The sequence below is a fragment of the Aquila chrysaetos genome, chromosome 2 (assembly GCF_900496995.4).
Source record: "Aquila chrysaetos chrysaetos chromosome 2, bAquChr1.4, whole genome shotgun sequence".
Taxonomy (NCBI): Eukaryota; Metazoa; Chordata; class Aves; order Accipitriformes; family Accipitridae; genus Aquila; species Aquila chrysaetos.
Genome location: NC_044005.1, coordinates 50767137 through 50785622, shown reverse-complemented (window position 1 = coordinate 50785622; position 18486 = coordinate 50767137). Strand labels below are relative to the sequence as shown.

Here is an 18486-nt window from a genome sequence, read left to right as displayed (position 1 = left end):
ACGCCCAGTGCTTCATGAGGCCAGCAATGCAATTGGGCTGTGTGGTGGCAGGAGGCCTGCTCCTTATGTAATGGCTCAGAGGCCTGTCTGTCAGTTCTGAAGTCACCCTGGAGAGGCTGACCTAACCTGTCCAGGCTCCGGCATTGCAGAGATGTCCTGAAGTTCACTGGAATTGGGTGTAGTGATGTTCCTGGTAACTAAGAACTGAGACACCCTCACTTCTCTTGCAGCTTATGGCCTGCGGTTCAAGGGAAACCTGAGGAGCCTCTCTCAACTAGACTCTCTGCCTAAAGGGGACAAAGCTTCTCAAGTCTCTGATTCCAGGGTTGCTTAAAGCAAGAAATGCAATGTTCTTTGCTGTGCTGATAGTCAAAACCCAATCTGGGTGGCGGGGTTGTGTTAGCACAGTATTTACAGACTCCCACTCTGCCATCGGCAGTGCTACAAATAGGTGGAGTTATGAAGAGCAGGATTGTGATTGTGCATGCTCAGTTCCCTACTGAAATGCCCACCCTAACCCCATGTGGCAATCACGCTGCCTACGTCCAGACATGAAAACCAGCGCTTTCCTCCTTTCCACTCCATACCCATCCCCTGGAGTTTACTCCCACAACACCAATGAAAGAGAGAATTGCAATGGCTGTTCTTCATACAAAGACTGTGAACAACAATTGAGAGGACTGAGACGTTAACTCAAATGTCCGTATTAACAATCACATCTCACCAATTGGGACACTGGTCTTTGACCACCCCCGCAGTAAAATGGGGTTACTTTGTGTGAGACATTTCTCGTATTTCCACCTCTGTCCATTGTTTCTTGCCCTCCCACTGGGCACCACTGACAAGAGGATGGCGCTCTCTCCTTTAATCTACCTGTCCACTCTCCAGCACCCTCAGCCTTCCCTTCTGCAGGCTAACCAACCCCAGCTGCCCCAGCCTGTCCTTGTATGACAGATGAGCCAAGTCCTTAATCACCTCAGTGTCCCTTTGGCAGGGCTGACAGAGCCCCTAGCTGTGCAGAAGTGGGAATCAGCCACACAAAGACACTGGTGACATCCCTGTAAGGACACCCAGCATGCAGACATCAAGGGCTGCTGCAGAGGAAGGACACCTTGCAGAAGGGTTTCCACTTGCTGCTGGATTGCACCAAGAGAGAAAGCAGAAGCAACAGCATTCGGTCAGGGGAAGATGTGCCCCTGGTCCAAAATTCATGCACCTGGAGCAGCAGTGACCGCTGAGAGGCGTTGGTGGTGCAGCGCTGAGGAGAGTAACGCATAATCTGCAAGACTAAACAGTGACACTGGATCTAGCTTTGTGCTTGGCTGCATGCTTGCACGTAGGAGGCCTTGCTTTACTGCTGAGCAGCTTAGGTGCTTCTTGCCTCCAAAACACCTGTGAGTAGCAAGGTGCATCAGCAAAAGGAAAGGAGGCATAAACCTGACTTCCAAATGCCATGAGTCTCGCTGAGATTCAGGCTCAGAGAGGCAACTTGTCCCTGCCTGTTTTGGAAGGCACCCTCCACAACTCAGCTGAGCACATGTCTCCATGTTATCATCTCAGGCCGGTTCATAAGCCTGCTACTATCCTCGGCCAGTGGGTACTCAGGGGAGGCAGTGAAAAGTCACTGCTTCGTGAGCATACATGCAAGAAGCGCTGGGTACACTGGCAGAAGAAATGAGATGAGCTCTTGAATGCTTTCAGGGTTGGGACGCAAGGCTGACCCTGGGAGACATTGCAGGGCTGTGATGAGCAGGTTGCAGACTCACGCTCCATTTCTCTGGGGCTTTTAGTCTTCTTCTTGCTTGCTTATTTTTGGTGCTCTGGTATCAGTTCAGGGAGCTCTAATGACAACTGGTGGTAAGCTCAGGACAGAAGCCACTTGCTCGACCTTGCAGAGCGCGTAGCTAACTGAGGGAGGAGGAGGAGGAGGAGAAATGAACACGCGTCTCCAGCTGTGCTGCACAAAGTCTTTAATGAGAAGGAGGAAATGCAGTGGCTCGGAACAGAGACCGAGAAGCACGTCTGCAGGGTTCCGGGAGGCACAGAGAATGGCCCATTTCCCAAGGACAAGCTCCAGGCAAAGCGCTTGCCTTTCCCCATTCCGATCTACCCGGTGGCAATGCCAGCCCACCAAGAGCAGGCCCTAACTCCGGCACACTCCCTCCGTCAGCAGGAGGTTCAGCAAAGCAGAAGAGAACGAGCCCTTTCCTGAGGAGCTCAGAGCAAAGCAGAGCCAGAGGAGACACGGCGAGGCCTGCAGTGCGGCGAGGAGCAGCAGGCACAGGTCCCTTCTGCCAGGTGGGATGAGGACACTCAGCCCACCTGCAAGCCGTGGCTACGCTCCTGCTGCTGCAGGATCCCCGTCTTCCTTGGTGCTCCAAAGGGGATGATCTGCTGGCTTCAGCAGTTCAGACCGCAGCGGGTGGGAGGCAGACACAGCCCTGACCCCCCCAGACCAAGGGAGCCCCCAGAAGAGATGGGAACCCCCCCGGCGCTGAGGGAGCTCCCAACAGCAGCTGACAGCGAGGATCCCACGGCTGTGCTCTGAGGGAAAGAGGTGAGGATGGGGCCCGGCAGGGTCACCACCACCGGGGAGGCCTGGATGGCCACCGTCGAGTCAGCGCGGGCGACACAGGGCTCACTGCAGCTGCTTGCAAGTGGGGTTGGGCCGGAGGCGCCGCAGGGCGTTGGGAGACAGGGTCTGAAGCAAGACATCTCTCGGCGAGGGAGGCAAAGCTGAAACGCAGAGCAGGCAGGGAGCACGAACATCAGTATCAGTCTGTCTGTCTTTTCCTCAGCTCCCTCCGTGGAGACGCTTTGTTTTCAAAACACCCAGTACGCCTACAGTTCCCACAGCCATCATCGCGCCCTCCGAGTTGCACGGCACAGGAAGGCTGACCCACTTTTGGAACAGGCCCCAGCGCAGTGGCTCTAAAGCGCCCGTGGAAAGACCGATCATACCCCATCTCCATCGTTGCTTTGAAGATGGCACTGGATGCACTTGGCCATGTGGTTAGAGACCATCAGCTAAAGGTGCAATGCTGGTGGGCAGGCCTCCCTGCAGCTGAGCCCCACGGATCCCCTTCGGCTTGAAAGAACCCTCCGCTTCCCACCTCTCCCCAGCCACCTCCACCAGAAGGCAAAGAGATTGCAGCCCTTCGACAGTTGTATGGCAGGGCAAAGCTGAGGCAGCCCAAGCATCAGCCTCAGTAGCCACCAAGACAGCAGTTCAGCTCACAGAGAGAGATGGAGCGGACTCGGGCTTACCTTGCTCCTCGAGGAAAGGGAGGCAAGAGAGGAGGATGCAGAGCCTGGAGCAGCGCAGGCTTTTATGCTGTGTCCCAGAGCCCTGGCGGGGGGGGCCACAAACATTCCTTGCTCATGAAGCATCTCAACACCTAGTAGTTGCAGCTTGCCGAGGCCTCTCTGATGATTAAGCCCTTGCCTCTTTCACTTGAAATGTTTTGCTCCCACTGCGTATCGTCTAACATCAGTATAATTAATTTGTTTCCAGCCCTGCTAAGACCTATTGGCTCGGTGGTCTCAGGCTATCTGTGCAGAGATTTTAAGTGACTGTGTCCTTCCCACACCCAAATTAACCTGTTTTGCTCAGCAAGGTCATCCCAGACGCCAGAGGCCTAGATGGCCTGCTTTTGAGCAGAGGCTGAGGGCAGGGAGCCAAAAGATCGTGGTTCTTTCTCCTGGGTCAGGGATGGAGTGGCCCATTCCATGCATTTCAAATTTCAGAGGGACATCGGATCAGTCTCCCAGAGCACCTCGGAGTCACATGAGCCCTTGAGCAACCACCAAAAGGCAATGCCTTGGAAGACAGCAAATGCAGGAGGTTGCATAGAAGCACCAGTTGATTCAGGAATGGTGCTAAAATGTGTGGAAAAGCCCTTGACGAAAGCGGCACTTTGGGACTATAAGCTCTGGTATCCCTGGTACGCCTCAGGCTGGGGCAACGTGTCCACTGAAGTCCACAGCAGGGTGACTCATGTTTGCCTGGAGTTCAGGGTTTTTCCCAACTCTTCCACATCACGATGACTCCCAGGTGCTCTGGGAGACTGATCCGATGTCCCTTTGTAGTTTGAAATGCATGGAATGGGCCACCCCATCCCTCACCCAGGAAAGAGGGCTGTGAGCTTTTGGCTCCCTGCCCTCAGCCTCTCCTCAAAAGCAGGCCATCCAGGCCTCTGGCGTCTGGGATGACCTTGCTGAGCAAAACAGGTCAATTTGGGCGTGGGTCTCTTTCAGAGAAGGACGCGGGCATCTCTTTGATCACAAAACCATGCTGTGGTAGAGCCTGATGAGCGTAAGCTAGGTCCTCCTGGCTGTCGCTCCGGCCCACAGGGGTCTTCCTTCCAGCCCACAAAGGACTTCCTTTGACGTTGAGCTTTGCCACATCCCTGGTGAGATGGGGCTCTTCTCCCATATGGGATTGTGCAGTCTTGACGTTCTGCTTAAACTTACTCACAGTCTCCTGTGTGTCTACTAGGTGTTGAGATGCTTCATGAGCAAGGAATGTTTGTGGCCCCCCCCGCCAGGGCTCTGGGACACAGCATAAAAGCCTGCGCTGCTCCAGGCTCTGCATCCTCCTCTCTTGCCTCCCTTTCCTCGAGGAGCAAGGTAAGCCCGAGTCCGCTCCATCTCTCTCTGTGAGCTGAACTGCTGTCTTGGTGGCTACTGAGGCTGATGCTTGGGCTGCCTCAGCTTTGCCCTGCCATACAACTGTCGAAGGGCTGCAATCTCTTTGCCTTCTGGTGGAGGTGGCTGGGGAGAGGTGGGAAGCGGAGGGTTCTTTCAAGCCGAAGGGGATCCGTGGGGCTCAGCTGCAGGGAGGCCTGCCCACCAGCATTGCACCTTTAGCTGATGGTCTCTAACCACATGGCCAAGTGCATCCAGTGCCATCTTCAAAGCAACGATGGAGATGGGGTATGATCGGTCTTTCCACGGGCGCTTTAGAGCCACTGCGCTGGGGCCTGTTCCAAAAGTGGGTCAGCCTTCCTGTGCCGTGCAACTCGGAGGGCGCGATGATGGCTGTGGGAACTGTAGGCGTACTGGGTGTTTTGAAAACAAAGCGTCTCCACGGAGGGAGCTGAGGAAAAGACAGACAGACTGATACTGATGTTCGTGCTCCCTGCCTGCTCTGCGTTTCAGCTTTGCCTCCCTCGCCGAGAGATGTCTTGCTTCAGACCCTGTCTCCCAACGCCCTGCGGCGCCTCCGGCCCAACCCCACTTGCAAGCAGCTGCAGTGAGCCCTGTGTCGCCCGCTGCGCTGACTCGACGGTGGCCATCCAGGCCTCCCCGGTGGTGGTGACCCTGCCGGGCCCCATCCTCACCTCTTTCCCTCAGAGCACAGCCGTGGGATCCTCGCTGTCAGCTGCTGTTGGGAGCTCCCTCAGCGCCGGGGGGGTTCCCATCTCTTCTGGGGGCTCCCTTGGTCTGGGGGGGTCAGGGCTGTGTCTGCCTCCCACCCGCTGCGGTCTGAACTGCTGAAGCCAGCAGATCATCCCCTTTGGAGCACCAAGGAAGACGGGGATCCTGCAGCAGCAGGAGCGTAGCCACGGCTTGCAGGTGGGCTGAGTGTCCTCATCCCACCTGGCAGAAGGGACCTGTGCCTGCTGCTCCTCGCCGCACTGCAGGCCTCGCCGTGTCTCCTCTGGCTCTGCTTTGCTCTGAGCTCCTCAGGAAGGGCTCGTTCTCTTCTGCTTTGCTGAACCTCCTGCTGACGGAGGGAGTGTGCCGGAGTTAGGGCCTGCTCTTGGTGGGCTGGCATTGCCACCGGGTAGATCGGAATGGGGAAAGGCAAGCGCTTTGCCTGGAGCTTGTCCTTGGGAAATGGGCCATTCTCTGTGCCTCCCGGAACCCTGCAGACGTGCTTCTCGGTCTCTGTTCCGAGCCACTGCATTTCCTCCTTCTCATTAAAGACTTTGTGCAGCACAGCTGGAGACGCGTGTTCATTTCTCCTCCTCCTCCTCCTCCCTCAGTTAGCTACGCGCTCTGCAAGGTCGAGCAAGTGGCTTCTGTCCTGAGCTTACCACCAGTTGTCATTAGAGCTCCCTGAACTGATACCAGAGCACCAAAAATAAGCAAGCAGGGAAGAAGAAGACTAAAAGCCCCAGAGAAATGGAGCGTGAGTCTGCAACCTGCTCATCACAGCCCTGCAATGTCTCCCAGGGTCAGCCTTGCGTCCCAACCCTGAAAGCATTCAAGAGCTCATCTCATTTCTTCTGCCAGTGTACCCAGCGCTTCTTGCATGTATGCTCACGAAGCAGTGACTTTTCACTGCCTCCCCTGAGTACCCACTGGCCGAGGATAGTAGCAGGCTTATGAACCGGCCTGAGATGATAACATGGAGACATGTGCTCAGCTGAGTTGTGGAGGGTGCCTTCCAAAACAGGCAGGGACAAGTTGCCTCTCTGAGCCTGAATCTCAGCGAGACTCATGGCATTTGGAAGTCAGGTTTATGCCTCCTTTCCTTTTGCTGATGCACCTTGCTACTCACAGGTGTTTTGGAGGCAAGAAGCACCTAAGCTGCTCAGCAGTAAAGCAAGGCCTCCTACGTGCAAGCATGCAGCCAAGCACAAAGCTAGATCCAGTGTCACTGTTTAGTCTTGCAGATTATGCGTTACTCTCCTCAGCGCTGCACCACCAACGCCTCTCAGCGGTCACTGCTGCTCCAGGTGCATGAATTTTGGACCAGGGGCACATCTTCCCCTGACCGAATGCTGTTGCTTCTGCTTTCTCTCTTGGTGCAATCCAGCAGCAAGTGGAAACCCTTCTGCAAGGTGTCCTTCCTCTGCAGCAGCCCTTGATGTCTGCATGCTGGGTGTCCTTACAGGGATGTCACCAGTGTCTTTGTGTGGCTGATTCCCACTTCTGCACAGCTAGGGGCTCTGTCAGCCCTGCCAAAGGGACACTGAGGTGATTAAGGACTTGGCTCATCTGTCATACAAGGACAGGCTGGGGCAGCTGGGGTTGGTTAGCCTGCAGAAGGGAAGGCTGAGGGTGCTGGAGAGTGGACAGGTAGATTAAAGGAGAGAGCGCCATCCTCTTGTCAGTGGTGCCCAGTGGGAGGGCAAGAAACAATGGACAGAGGTGGAAATACGAGAAATGTCTCACACAAAGTAACCCCATTTTACTGCGGGGGTGGTCAAAGACCAGTGTCCCAATTGGTGAGATGTGATTGTTAATACGGACATTTGAGTTAACGTCTCAGTCCTCTCAATTGTTGTTCACAGTCTTTGTATGAAGAACAGCCATTGCAATTCTCTCTTTCATTGGTGTTGTGGGAGTAAACTCCAGGGGATGGGTATGGAGTGGAAAGGAGGAAAGCGCTGGTTTTCATGTCTGGACGTAGGCAGCGTGATTGCCACATGGGGTTAGGGTGGGCATTTCAGTAGGGAACTGAGCATGCACAATCACAATCCTGCTCTTCATAACTCCACCTATTTGTAGCACTGCCGATGGCAGAGTGGGAGTCTGTAAATACTGTGCTAACACAACCCCGCCACCCAGATTGGGTTTTGACTATCAGCACAGCAAAGAACATTGCATTTCTTGCTTTAAGCAACCCTGGAATCAGAGACTTGAGAAGCTTTGTCCCCTTTAGGCAGAGAGTCTAGTTGAGAGAGGCTCCTCAGGTTTCCCTTGAACCGCAGGCCATAAGCTGCAAGAGAAGTGAGGGTGTCTCAGTTCTTAGTTACCAGGAACATCACTACACCCAATTCCAGTGAACTTCAGGACATCTCTGCAATGCCGGAGCCTGGACAGGTTAGGTCAGCCTCTCCAGGGTGACTTCAGAACTGACAGACAGGCCTCTGAGCCATTACATAAGGAGCAGGCCTCCTGCCACCACACAGCCCAATTGCATTGCTGGCCTCATGAAGCACTGGGCGTGTCCCTTGACCACCACCTAGGCATTATTGATCTTCCCTTGTACCCTGCCATGGCAGCATGCTTGTCTTGACAGGTGCAACCACCACCAGCAGGTGCAGTTCTGTGCCAGGCCAAAAAAGCGTCTCAGCTGGCTCTTGTACCAGCACTGCAGTGAGGAGCCTAGGCTGGAGCCCTCCCAACAGGTAGAAAGCACTGGTCTCTCTTCGTCTTAAGGCTGCAGGGAGGCGAGGGGCTTTAAACCCCAGGGGAAAGCTGGCATTTTTTGAGCAGAAGAGCCTGCCTGCAGAAGATGTAAGGCACCCACCCTGGAGCCAGCCTGAAGAGATGTCTGTCTGCCTTGGCCAGGAAGCAAAGTCGGGTCAACTGCTTGCAAGGCAGCTGTGCTCACCGCTATACCACCAATGCAGCTTTGGGCAGTGCTGCCTCCTGCTCCTCCACTTCACAGACTGGCCAGCCTCCCTCCAGCCCCCCGCACACACACTGCCTCAAGCCACTCTTTATGCTCACCCTCTTGGCTGCAACCCCCTCCCACCCTTGCTCTGCATGCAGACAGGCACTGCCAAACGCACCATCTCCACACTGTCCTCTTGTAACCACTTTTGCAATATGCATGCTGCAGAGCCAAAAGGGAATAGGAACTGCTTTCATCTAATTATGGAAATGTTTAGGCATTGGACAATGCTTGCCAGTGCTGGAAAAAAGCTCTGGACATACCTATTCCACCAAATCAAGCTCTCTCCAGTCTCCCTTTAAATCATCCACACCCCCCCCCATTTATCCTCCCTTTGCCCCTCCACACTTTTCCTCAGCCAGGCTCTACCTCGCCCTTTCCATGGATCTCTCCCACTCTTGCAAGCCATTCCCTCTACACACCAACAACCTGCACAGCAGTCGTGGTTTTTCTTCAGGAGTTGACACCACCCTATGTCCCCAAGAGGCTGAAGGTGCTGCTGGGAGGTCACTACCTTCCCTGGAGGACTCTCCCCATGTTAGTGCTTACAGCAGGCTTGGAGTCCTCCTCATATAAATTTGAGAAGCAGTGGGATGTAATATCCCACTCCACAATTACCACCATACCTGGTTGTCTCCACACAGCTGCCTCTCTTCTTCCCTGGAAACAGCACAGATGGCAGCTAGGGATTGAAATCATCCCCGCTGAGGCACGATATCCCAGATGCTCAGATGAGGACAAGGCACTGGAAGCTGCAGTTGTAGCCCCCAGGGTTACGCCTCTCAAGACCTCTGGAAGCCTGGTAGCTGTCATGCTCCGTGCAGGTCTGAAATGCAGGACTTCAAGTAAAGCCTAGCCCTGAAACTGCCAGGGAGCCGGGCGCCATTGCACAGGGCACGTGATCAGCAGGGCAGAGAGGGCTGGAGCAGGTAGTTGTGGCCGAGTGGTGAAGGCGATGGACACGGTCCCCTTTTGGGCTCCCTGCAACTGACCACGCTGCAGCCAGCAGTGGGACTCGGCTCCACACTGTGCCTGGTGCCCAGGGAGACAGTAAAAGCCCCTTGCCTACAGCACTTGTCCTCACCCCACCCCCGAAACTGCTGGATGAAAGGGAAATCCTGCTCCCATTGACAAGGTAGGCATGTTGGGGGAAGAGAATGGACCAGTGCTGAGTATGAACCATGACAGGAGGTCCACTGTTGGTTCTTGAGAAGAACTTAAGAGCCTGATCTCACCTGACACCCCAAGCAGAACAACCCCACCAGCTGTCCTCCCTATGCCTGAAAGTACAGCAGCTCGTCTCCAAAGAAAGCTTGCACAACATGGCCCTCATTGCTAAAGATTAAGGGAGGATACCTCATGGATCGGAGATCTTTCCAGCACTCACAAAGTGCGCCTCTCTTTAGGCGTCATGAAGGCAGACTGGTGAGGAGCAGCAGTGTCACAAAATGGTGTGGTTTGGACCGCTTAAAGAATCACCTCCGATGGTATTAGCAAAAATTATTTAATAGGAATTTATATAAAAGCGCGACTTCGCAGAATTCGATGGCAAGGTTCACTCTATTACTTAATTCATGGATGAAATGCACACAGGAAAATTGTTATATATAAATTAAGGTATAGAGAGACCGAAAATGCAATAGGTTAAAAAAGCAATATAGAAAGAAAAATCGAGTTAGAATTGATTTCTCGTGATTTGTACAGAGATTGGGAATGTAAAAAGGGTAAGGGAGACCCTCCCATTGAGTCACAAGGTTCAGAGAAGACCCCCTTGCTTTCTAAACTCCTGTCAGAGTCTAGGTGCATCTGGATCAACTCCTAGTCCCAGAGTTGGTCAACGATTTATATTTAAAGGGATTATGAGTATACTAGCAGCCTGAGATTCATTCAGAGTTGAATAGAGTTCCCAACAGCGATTTCAGTATAGATTTGAAAAGCAATAACTTGTAATATACTTGCTATAGGATATTCAGGTTAGTACACACACGTGCATAAAGGCACTAAGAGTTATACATAAGCAAGTGAAAGAGGTGTACCTGTTAAAAATTCCCCCTGAGTTCCATGAAAATATTCATGTCGAATGCTTCAGTATCTTTCTCAACTTGCGAAGGGTCGAGCCTCAAGGAGTGGAGAGCATCAGCCCAGGTCTTGTTGGCTTTCAGCGACAGACCTCCGATCTTCGCAAACAGAAAAGTTTGTGAGCTCTGAGAGGCATCCCACTCAGAGAGAGATGCTGGTCACAGCCTGCTGCCGTTCAGGAGAGCTCAAGGAGTCTTACTTAGTACCACTGCTTATAGGTACGGGACGTGATTAGCTTTAGTCATCAAAAAATTACTGGGATTCCAGCTGCACTGGTACCATTTCACGTGAGTTACGATTCAGGTAAGGAAGGCTCCAAGGCTGTCAGGGAATGACTTAAGATTCACATACGGGATGCTCCAGAGTTGTCAGGGGAGGACTGGCATGTCTCAAGGTTGTTATGAGAGAACTAGTTATCTCTACTTCCGGTTTCTGTTTTTGCTGGGCAGCAGGAGTCCTTGAGACAGTCAGCATAACTCCCTGTCTTAGCTGTGTGAGAGTTCCTGGTACGGTCAAGGAATGCTTAACTGCCCCATTCATTACACTTACGCTAAGACCTAGCGAGGATTCCTGAGCTTGTAGTTCAGCCCAGACAGGGGGAAGAAATGCACCACCACAAGCAGGCAAGAAGTGGGGGGAAGAGTGTCACCAAGAGGGTCTTCCAGCTCAGACTGCCCACAGCCTTCCTGGGAGGCCTTGCAGCGTTTAAGACATGGCATGACCCAGTCCAGCTCAGCCGGACCTGCCCTGGGGTGACTGGGAGGCACCTCCACCCCAGCAGTGCTGGGCAGAATAGTCACCGCTTAAGGCACGGAGAGGAGGGGTTAGGGTTTCTCTGACTCCCTGGCATGCTGCATGGTGGCGGGGGCAGCCCTCGGCTGTCAGGGAGCAGCCAGGGCAGGCCTGCGCCAGGAGGGAGGACAAGCCAGGGGCTGTGGGGGAGCACAGCACAGCACAGCACAGCACTGGCAGGGCAAGGCCTTCACCGCTGGTCTGAAAGGCAAGGCGCCAACTGCTAGACAACTTGCTTAGAAGAACGAACACTGCCTAGGACTAAGGGCTTTTACCTCAGGGTCAACGTGACCTGAAGACCCAACCTAAACTGGCTCTCACTGCCTGAGAACACCCCATGCAGATGATAAACCAATGGGAGATTTGTCTTTCAAAAAAACCCCAGGTATACGGCCACGGCCAGAACAGCAATCAACCTGAATCTAGCATAAAGCCCCTCCACCTGCACGGGACATTGGTTTAGAACAATGACGATTAACACCCCACTGAGCATCTGTCCACACCACCTGCCCGGGAGAAGCACATACTGATTTGGGGAGCAATAGTAACTGATTAGCCCACCCCTTAACACGAGTAATTTGATTGGTGGACACAACTGTATTGTGAACATATACCAACCCTGCTTTCCTCTGTCTCGGGGTCCTCCGTGCATTAGGCTGGGGCACCACTATGTGCACAGCCAAAATAGAGGGATTAATTCCCTTGGTAATTCTATGCTTGGTAATGCTAAGCGTCCTTGTCTCCCTCCTCGGCCGGCAAAGAACGGACGTTGACGCCGGGCACAGCCCCACAGCCCCCTGGGAGCTGGATTTCTGGGCAGGGTGGCAGCCCTCCTGAGCTCGCTTCGCTGGAGAGCAGCTCCCCTCTGCCCTGCAAAGCAACAAGGCTGCCCCCTCGCTCCGGGGTTTCCTTCAGTGCCTGCAGAGCCAGCTTGGCTGGTCAAGAAGAAAGTCCCCATCCCGGGTTATGGGCAGGAGATGTGGGGAGAAGGGCAAGGCAAGGCCCTTGAGCTACCCACCCCAGGCCCAAAGGAGGAGAACTTCCCAGAGAGCCAATCTTCTGGCCCGGGCGAGGGCCCAGGATAGAGGAAGGGAAGGAGGCACGAGGGCTGGCAGTGCCAGGGAGCATCGGGCAGGGCGGTGGGAGGTGCCGGCAGAGGTGCTGGGGGGAGCAGAGTGGCGCAGCGGAAGCGTGCTGGGCCCATAACCCAGAGGTCGATGGATCGAAACCATCCTCTGCTAATTGTCTCTTTTTTCCCCTCCTCCTGACAGCTGCTGCCTCTCCCAGCAGCTTTTAACCTGCACTGCTCTAGCTCTCTGGGCACCCATGGCCGTGGCCCTCCCGTTCCCTCAGCCCCTTCTCTCTGCCACTGCCACCTTTTCTCCTTTGCCTTCTTAGGAGCCAGCACTCCCATAGTGCCCCTCGGCAAGCCAGACGGGTGGCTGTGGAGCAGCAGGCAGAGCTCCCCCCACAAGGAAGTGGGTGTCCTGGGGACACAGGCATTTCTCCCTTCCCATCCGGCAGCTCAGTCCCAACTTCCCAGCCGCAAGCAGGGACCTCCACGAATCTGCAGGTGGGGAGGAGGACGACAAGGCTGGTGCTACTTTGGGAAACACCAATGCAATCGGCTTGACCATCTAGGGGTTTTCTCCATCCTAGTCTGTTTGCTGCCGTGCTCACTCGCAGCTCCAGCCAGGAGCAGGGCTGAGTAGGTATTCCCAGTGGGCACTGTATTGGCCATCCGTGGCTAGGTGTTGGTAGTGGTGGGGAGAGGGGCTGCTGCAGGGTGGCCTCTGTGGGGAAGAGCTGAGGGGCTGCCCTGCACCACACACACAGCTGGTTCCAGGGGCCTCCACAACACTGAGCCATCTGCAAAGCTTGGGGCACCCAGGGCACCCATGCTGGCTGGAGCAGGTGGCTATTCCTGAAGGAACTGCAACCTGCGGAGAAGACACGCCAGCGAAGACTTTTCCTGACGGGCCTGAAGCCTGTGAAAGAGCCCACACTGAAAGAGATTTTTCCTGTTCAGAAGCGCAGCATGTGGAGAACCCATGCTGGAGTAGTCTGCAGTGAAGGAGTGCAGCTGAGCCTGGAAAAACTGGGAGGCACGGCGGTGTTTTCTTTGTCTTTTTTTGCTCACTACAAGACAAAACACACACATAGCCCGAGCCTTTCCCTCTCTTCTGGCTGCTCAGGACTGGAATTCAGTGCTGGACACCCACCCCCTCACTCCCACATGCACATCAGCAGGTGCTCTGAACCCTAGACTGTACCACAGGTCTGTGCAGAATCCATGCCTGGAGCCCAGGCCTGGTTTGTCCAGCGTCCTGCTCCAGCCCTGGGCAGTCCCTGATGCCAATCCACTCTCCTCACTGGCTAGCGCAGCTTGAGATTTCCTAGCAAATACCACACACACACACACACACACACACACACACAGACACCCCCCGCCCTTCCCCCCCCGAAAACCAGAAAAGCACAGTCTGACAGAAATGAGCTAGGAGTAGAATGCAATGAAAACAAGACCAATAGCATTCTTGTTCTTCACGTGTCTGGAAAGGGTTTCCAGGATGAGTTGCTCCTTCCCCTTCCCAGGGATCGAGGTGAGGCGGACCAGCCTGCTGTTGCCCCCATTCTCCTTTGTGCCTTTTGGGAAGATAGGAGTGACAATGACTTTCTTCCAGCACTCAGGAACCTCTCCCAGTTGTCACGACCTTTCAAAGATAATTGAGAGTGGCCTCTTCTATAGGTCTTTCTTGCCTGAGTGCTTCACGAGCTGGCAGCAGGAAGATAGCATGGGTGTCTGCAGGTGAGCTCCCTGCTACCTGAGCACCTGACTGGCCAGAAGCCAGAAGATTGCTTGCATGTTGACTGTGAGGTCGCCTCTGGCTCTGCAGGCAATGGGCCAGCCACAGGAACATCGCTTGTGCTAAGTGCTCGTCATTCCATAGTGGATACCACTGCACGGTATATCTTTTTCTATCCAAACACTTCTTGGTCCAAAGGAAGCGGACAGTCCCTGAGAAGGAGATCTGAGTACATGCGGGCATGACAGTGTCAAAAATGGCTGTCCGGCAATCACAAAGCAATGGGAGAACCCACGGGGAATGACGCTGTCAGAAGTTGCCTCTTCCCTTTGTTTAGCGAGTGGGGGCTTCCTTGCCTGACGTCCTTCTGGGTACACAGGTAGGGTTGGCTGGTCCTGACAGCCATTCACAGGTCTGCCTGAGAGCAGGTGGGTATGACGGGGTCCAGAAATGGCTGCCAGCCAATCACAGAGCAGTATGAAAACATGGTGGTTGTGGTGCTTAATAAGAAAATGGCAGCTGAAAGAAAATGGTGCCCCCCCGTGTATGTAGGGGAAGGTACGTCCTGGGCACGTGTACTTCATCATTCATCAGTGCCGGCATGGGCATTCACCAAAGCAATCATCCATCCCCAAAACCAGTGGCAGCACAAGGCAGATTTTAGCCCAGGAACAGGTAATGCGCGGAGTCCTGCAAAACAAATTGCTTACGGGCACGCAGCATGGAATGTGGCAGATGCTCAGATCCGGCCAAGCTACATAGACCAAGAAACTTGTGCTAGAAATGATCCACCTGGCCTATTTGCACATTATATAGACAGAGAATTGTTACCCTAGCATTGCCTGCTTTTTACTTGCTGATTGCTGAGCTACTACTACACACGTCTACAAGCTACGGACATATCCAGTGCCTAGGAAGAAACCCAGGCTGGTTGCTGTGCCTTTTTAATTCAACCAAAGGGTACCTCATGCAGCCACACGTTAGCCCAGGACAGCGTGATTGTGACTCCGACTGGGGCAGACTCCGACCGCGCTACCTCAGCGTTATGCCCTCTGGTATTCCCCATGGGCACTGTCTTGGCTACACATGGCAAGGTTTTGGCAGTGGAGGGGTCAGGGGGTGCTGCAGAATGGCCTCTGTGGGAAGAGATAAGGGGCTGCCCTGTGTCAGACACAGTCAGTTCCAGCTCCGCAGTGGACCCACCACACAAGACAGCTGAGCCGTCGTCAACATTGGTGGCCCCTCTGTGAAAACATATTCCAGAAAGGGCAGAAAACGCCGGGCAGAGAGAGGTGGGAAGAAAAAAAGAGTGGGTAAGAGCAGAGACACGTCCTCCTTGGGAGAGTAGAGGAGTCTGGTGTGAAGCACTGGAGTTGTCCCGGCACAGGGGAGAGGAAAGGCGGTGTTTTATGTTTGTCTTTCTGTTTCTCACTACTTGCATCTGTTTTGAGTGGCAAAGAATTAATTTTGCCCAAGTCAAGCCTGATTTTCCCACAAGAGTTTTTGCTAAGCCATGTCCGTGTGTTTATCTTGAGCCATGAGATTTCTCATTGTGTTTTCAGTGCTCTGCATCGCCCTGCGGGTGGGGAAAGTAGTGAGCAGCTGGGTGGGCGTTTGTCTGTGCTTAAACCACCCCAGGTATGTACACGCAAACGCACGTGCACCTGCATAGTACGTGCGCAGCTGGCCCACGTACGAACACAGATGGGGAGCGTCACCGTTACCAGCACCCAGCAGCTGGCGTTTCCGTAGCCAAGAGCTCACACGCAGAGAAGCACACCCGGGTGCCAGCAGCTTGAGGTCGTGTGTATGTGTGCAGGGGGCTGGAAGGAGGAGGCGGGATGGTCTCTGAAGCGGAGGAGCAGGCAAGAGGGCAGTTTGTGACCTGGCAGAGCAGGAGGCAGGCAAGACCGGGACGGGGAGGAGCAGGAGGGAGGCCAGGCTCCGGGCTGGAGGAGCGGGAGGCAGGAGTGGCCCAGGAGCGTTGGTGGTATAGTGGTGAGCATAGCTGCCTTCCAAGCAGTTGACCCGGGTGCGATTCCTGGCCAACGCAGGCAAGCTTTTCTTCTGCCTAGCTCCATAGTGCCTTCCCCATTTAGCAACAGCAGGCTGCAGGGGCTGCTTTGTACCATTCAGAGATTCTCAGGCAGTGTTGAAGCGCTGCAGCAGGTGCCTGGAGAACTTTGGGATTCTCCATGCCTGGGTGTCACACTCGGGTTTCAGTGGGGCTCACGCACTGAGCCGCCTGCTCTAGCTTTGGGGCTAGCCCTGCTTTGAGCAGGCATTTGGACTAGTGACCGCCTGAGATGCCTTGCAGTCTAGCTCCTTCCATGAAGCAACAAGTCCCAGAGAGATCTGTGCCCTCCTTCCTCTGCACCATGCGCAATAAGTGAGCCTCTTCCCCACAGGAATGGGAGCTCAGTCGTTGCTCTGCACTTGGCGCATCCTCTGTGCTTTCAGCATGACTCTCCAGTCCCTTTCCCACACGCTGGCTCCTTGAGATCGGCACAGCACTCACCCAGAGGTTGGTGTGGCAGAGCCCTCCTTGCCCAGGCTTCCCACCTCCGAGGAGGGAAGACGGAAGCACCCTTGTTGCCCCAGGAACAGTCCACGAGGCAGGATTGTGGGCCAAATGCTTAGCTCGCCATCTCCTCAGGCTCTGGAGGAATGGAGGAAGTCATGGGAAAGGTAGGTGTGTGCCCGGAGCCCCTTGACATGATGTTGGCATGTAGAGAGACGTAATTTGTGATGGTTCCTTTGGTTGCTCCCGTGAAGGAGTGCCTTGGCCTTTGCAAGGAGCTGCCCCTGTGCTGGCTACTGTGCAGTCCTGAAGTGCGTGTAGGTGCTGCAGTCGCCTGTCAGCCGCCCTTGGTGGGAGCAGGGCAAGGGTGCTCCCAGGATACAGCTCCCCCTGCAGCAGTGCCAGGAGGAGGCTGGCTGAGGTGGGCTGGCTCTGGCACCTGCAGGGGGGCAGAGTGGCAGAGGCAACGCTCACCGAAGCAGGGGGTCAGGATGGCCGAGTGGTCTAAGGCGCTGCATTCAGGTTGCAGTCTCCCTGGGAGGCGTGGGTTCGAGTCCCACTCCTGACAGGCTTGTCTTTCTCTTGGTTTCCTTCCCTCCCCCCCTGAGGGGATGGTCTTGCTCCTCTAGGCATTCTGGAGGTTATGTCTTGCTGCATATCCCAACCGCCACCGCTGCCACTGGCTTAGCAGAGGTAATGCTGCTACAGAGTCCCGATGCAATTCCTTTTTCCACTCTCCCCTACAAAACGCGCATTCTGCTGCTTATCAGGAACTGTCTCTGCCTCATTGGCTGGTTCTTGGGGCCAGCTCCTGCTTCTTAGCAGGAACTGTCTCTGCCTCAGCTAATTTCAACAATGTAAGCGTCAAACATCGTCTTTCATCCCCTATCTCTACTATATCTACTGAGATTCTTTTGACTCCCCTTCTCTCACCAGTAGCAGGTGGGTAGGCCTAGAACAGAATCATGGAAGGAGGAGAGCCCCTGGGGAATTCCACTTTTCCATCGTCTTTCATCCCCTATCTCTACTATATCTACTGAGATTCTTTTGACTCCCCTTCTCTCACCAGTAGCAGGTGGGTAGGCCTAGAACAGAATCATGGAAGGAGGAGAGCCCCTGGGGAATTCCACTTTTCCACCCCTACAAAAGTCACATTCTGCATGCCTCTCCTCTCCCCTGAAATGTGGGGCTTTGGACATTCTTCAAACATTCACCCACAAAACCCTCTCTCCCTGCTTCCGCTTTCCCCTCCAACAACCCTTCTGGCTGGAGGGCATTTCAGGGAGTCAGAGAGTGCATCCTCCTGCTTCAGGCAGGCTCCCACCAGCTGATCAGTGCTTTGTCCTTTCAGGTCATAAAATACCTTGAGGACAGACGTTTCACAGCCTCTCTGGACCCCTGTTCCCATGCTTAGGCACCCTCTGGGTGATCATTTGTGTTTGTGTAGCCAGTCACAAACTGCCTGCTCAGTTTCTGACCATGGCTCTCATCCTCCAGCCATCGCAGTAGCCTCCTGGTAGGCACCAGGAGGCTCCTATTAGATCCCCGCTAAGCATTTTCTTCTCCCAGCTGAGCAAGCCTTGGGTCCGCAGCCTTTCCTTACAAGGCCCCCCCAGCCCCTGACTATCCTAGGGATCCTCCGCTGAACTCGCTCCAGTTTATCATCACCTTTCCTTGGTTCCCCAGAAAGTGCTTCTTCCCCCGTTTTGGAGATGGGGCAACTTTTCCCTCTCCTTAGTCATCAGGGAGCTCCTCTGCCCTCTGCTCCCAAAGCTGGAGAGCCCCTGCGATGCGTCCTTCCCTCTTTCAGGCCCAGTGGCACATTCTGTAGGTGCCAATCCAGCACGTGGCATTGACCAGCAGGATTTCAACCCAGAAAGTTTCCCCGAACTGGCAGTTCCTCACCAGCAAACATGGACAGCACCAATGGGAAG

At 54.4% G+C, this 18486-nt stretch overlaps 3 non-coding genes across 3 annotated transcripts; all 3 read left to right on the top strand.

Moving 5' to 3' along the window:
• Positions 1–12393: 12393 nt before the first annotated feature.
• On the top strand, positions 12394–12465 carry TRNAM-CAU. The gene has a single exon. It is a non-coding gene; the product is annotated as a tRNA-Met (tRNA).
• Positions 12466–16012: 3547 nt separating this feature from the next.
• On the top strand, positions 16013–16084 carry TRNAG-UCC. The gene has a single exon. It is a non-coding gene; the product is annotated as a tRNA-Gly (tRNA).
• Positions 16085–17037: 953 nt separating this feature from the next.
• On the top strand, positions 17038–17120 carry TRNAL-CAG. Its single transcript has one exon. It is a non-coding gene; the product is annotated as a tRNA-Leu (tRNA).
• The last annotated feature ends 1366 nt before the right edge of the window (positions 17121–18486 follow it).